Raw genomic sequence first — 3,787 nt, 5'->3', positions numbered from 1 at the left:
AAGGTTAGATAAACATCTACATTTCATCACTATGAATAGTTTTATAATACATATACATATAATTATATATATATATATATATATATATATATATATATATATATATATATATATATATATATATATGCATGCAAAACAACCACTCTGAAAGAATAGAGAAATTCCAAGCGCTTTCGTGACTACTCACATTATCAAGGAACTATGAAAGTAAAGCATCCAAGGAAGCTATATAAGGGGTCCGGCCAGCACCTCACTATCAGATCCCACAACGGTTAAACACCTGACGCGCGCCGACCCAACTTGGATAGGTCCTTTGCACAACTCACCCCACAAACTATTCTACCCAAGAAAATTTAAAAATTATTTGTCCAGTGTATTATTAAATTCTTCCCAAATTCTATTAATTATAAATGGATCTAATTTATATAAACCAAAGGAAATATTCATATTATTGTCAAAACTGCTTTTTATGAAACAAGATTCAATTATATTCCTGTCGACCATGGACTTGCTTGATACTACTTTCTCAACTTTTTGAAAATCAATTGGATGGTTAAAATCTCTTACATGAATAAATAGAGCATTGGAATCTTGTCCAGTTCTAATGCTATATTTATGTTGTTTTAATCTTAGTTCGAGATTTTTACCAGTTTGACCGTAATAAACTTTATCGCAAATTTTACAAGGAATCTTATAGACACATCCATCAGCATTTTGGGGGGAATTCTTTATCAAAAGTTTTTTTTACTGTATCAAGATTTTTGAATACAACTTTAATATTAAAAGTCTTAAGAAGAGAAGGCATATCAACCAAGTTTTCATGGTAAGGGAGAACCAACATATTTTTAGTTGAATAAGGCTGGTTGTCCCTTTTTGGATTGTAAAAAGTATTTCTAGCAACTTTAAAAGATTTATCAATTACATTTCTTGGGTATTTTAAATCATTACCTATTTCATAAATTTTGGATATTTCCTCATCTATGAACTCAGGACTACAAATTCGTAAAGCTCTCAGAAACATTGATGAGAAAACAGACAGTTTGACTCTATCTTGATGCGAGGAATAATAGTGGACATAGGAACAGTTATTTGTAGGTTTTCTGTAAATTTTAAATTTGAATTCATTATTACCCTTAATAATTAAAATATCTAGAAAAGGCAATGAGTTATTTTCTTCAAGCTCAACAGTAAAGTTTATAGAATGGGCTAAGCTATTTAATTTTCCTAGGAAATGGTGTATATCTACATTTTTGGGCATAAGACACAAAATATCATCAACATATCTGAACCATTTAGCTCTATTAGGGAGGATTGTGTTAAGTAACCTTGTTTCAAAAAATTCCATGTATAGGTTACTAAGAACAGGTGAAAGAGGGTTTCCCATTGCCATACCAAACTTCTGAGTGTAAAACTTATTAAATACAAATTTTGCATCAACAATGCAAAGTTTAATAAGTTTAATGATAGTAGGAACTGGCAATGGTAAATCATAGTTAACGAGTTCTTCAGATAAGAAACTTAATAAATCATCAACAGGAACTTTTGTAAACAAGGAAGTAACATCAAAACTAACCATGTTAAAATCATTTAAGTCAGTCAAGGAGCTTAATTTATCAACCAAGTCTATGTTGTTTTTAACATTAAAGTTAGAAATTTTGCCAACAATAGGGCTCAAAATATCAACAAGCCATTTAGATAATTTATATGAAACTGACCCTATGGAGCTAATAATTGGTCTGACTGGATTCCCTGGTTTGTGTGTTTTTATTAGTCATCTTTGCCTTACATGTATGGACTAATAAAAACACACAAACCAGGGAATCCAGTCAGACCAATTATTAACTCCACAGGGTCAGTTTCATATAAATTATCTAAATGGCTTGTTGATATTTTGAGCCCTATTGTTGGCAAAATTTCTAACTTTAATGTTAAAAACAACATAGACTTGGTTGATAAATTAAGCTCCTTGACTGACTTAAATGATTTTAACATGGTTAGTTTTGATGTTACTTCCTTGTTTACAAAAGTTCCTGTTGATGATTTATTAAGTTTCTTATCTGAAGAACTCGTTAACTATGATTTACCATTGCCAGTTCCTACTATCATTAAACTTATTAAACTTCGCATTGTTGATGCAAAATTTGTATTTAATGATAAGTTTTACACTCAGAAGTTTGGTATGGCAATGGGAAACCCTCTTTCACCTGTTCTTAGTAACCTATACATGGAATTTTTTGAAACAAGGTTACGTAACACAATCCTCCCTAATAGAGCTAAATGGTTCAGATATGTTGATGATATTTTGTGTCTTATGCCCAAAAATGTAGATATACACCATTTCCTAGGAAAATTAAATAGCTTAGCCCATTCTATAAACTTTACTGTTGAGTTTGAAGAAAATAACTCATTGCCTTTTCTAGATGTTTTAATTATTAAGGGTAATAATGAATTCAAATTTAAAATTTACAGAAAACCTACAAATAACTGTTCCTATGTCCACTATTATTCCTCGCATCAAGATAGAGTCAAACTGTCTGTTTTCTCATCAATGTTTCTGAGAGCTTTACGAATTTGTAGTCCTGAGTTCATAGATGAGGAAATATCCAAAATTTATGAAATAGGTAATGATTTAAAATACCCAAGAAATGTAATTGATAAATCTTTTAAAGTTGCTAGAAATACTTTTTACAATCCAAAAAGGGACAACAAACCTTATTCAACTAAAAATATGTTGGTTCTCCCTTACCATGAAAATTTGGTTGATATGCCTTCTCTTCTTAAGACTTTTAATATTAAAGTTGTATTCAAAAATCTTGATACAGTAAAAAAACTTTTGATAAAGAATTCCCCCCAAAATGCTGATGGATGTGTCTATAAGATTCCTTGTAAAATTTGCGATAAAGTTTATTACGGTCAAACTGGTAAAAATCTCGAACTAAGATTAAAACAACATAAATATAGCATTAGAACTGGACAAGATTCCAATGCTTTATTTATTCATGTAAGAGATTTTAACCATCCAATTGATTTTCAAAAAGTTGAGAAAGTAGTATCAAGCAAGTCCATGGTCGACAGGAATATAATTGAATCTTGTTTCATAAAAAGCAGTTTTGACAATAATATGAATATTTCCTTTGGTTTATATAAATTAGATCCATTTATAATTAATAGAATTTGGGAAGAATTTAATAATACACTGGACAAATAATTTTTAAATTTTCTTGGGTAGAATAGTTTGTGGGGTGAGTTGTGCAAAGGACCTATCCAAGTTGGCTCGCCGCGCGTCACGTGTTTAACCGTTGTGGGATCTGATAGTGAGGTGCTGGCCGGACCCCTTATATAGCTTCCTTGGATGCTTTACTTTCATAGTTCCTTGATAATGTGAGTAGTCACGAAAGCGCTTGGAATTTCTCTATTCTTTCAGAGTGGTTGTTTTGCATATTCTGAAATCACCTGTTTACTGTGATCTTATTGCATATATATATATATATATATATATATATATATATATATATATATATATATATATATATATATATATATATATATATATATATATATATATATATATATATATATATATATATATAATGTCGTGTCGAATAGGTAAAACTTGCAATTTTGGCTTAAATAGCAACGATCTTCTTGCCGAATAAGGCAAGCGAAAATTTGTGTATGCAATAATTTCAGAAAATTCCTCCGAACCTAACGAAAAAATATATTTCATTGTATTTATTATTAAACTATTGTAAACTTATTTAAAATATATTTAGCTGAATTAGGCTAA

The sequence above is a fragment of the Cherax quadricarinatus genome, chromosome 30 (genome assembly GCF_038502225.1).
Source record: "Cherax quadricarinatus isolate ZL_2023a chromosome 30, ASM3850222v1, whole genome shotgun sequence".
In the NCBI taxonomy this organism is placed as follows: Eukaryota; Metazoa; Arthropoda; class Malacostraca; order Decapoda; family Parastacidae; genus Cherax; species Cherax quadricarinatus.
Note: the sequence above shows the minus strand (reverse complement) of the source record.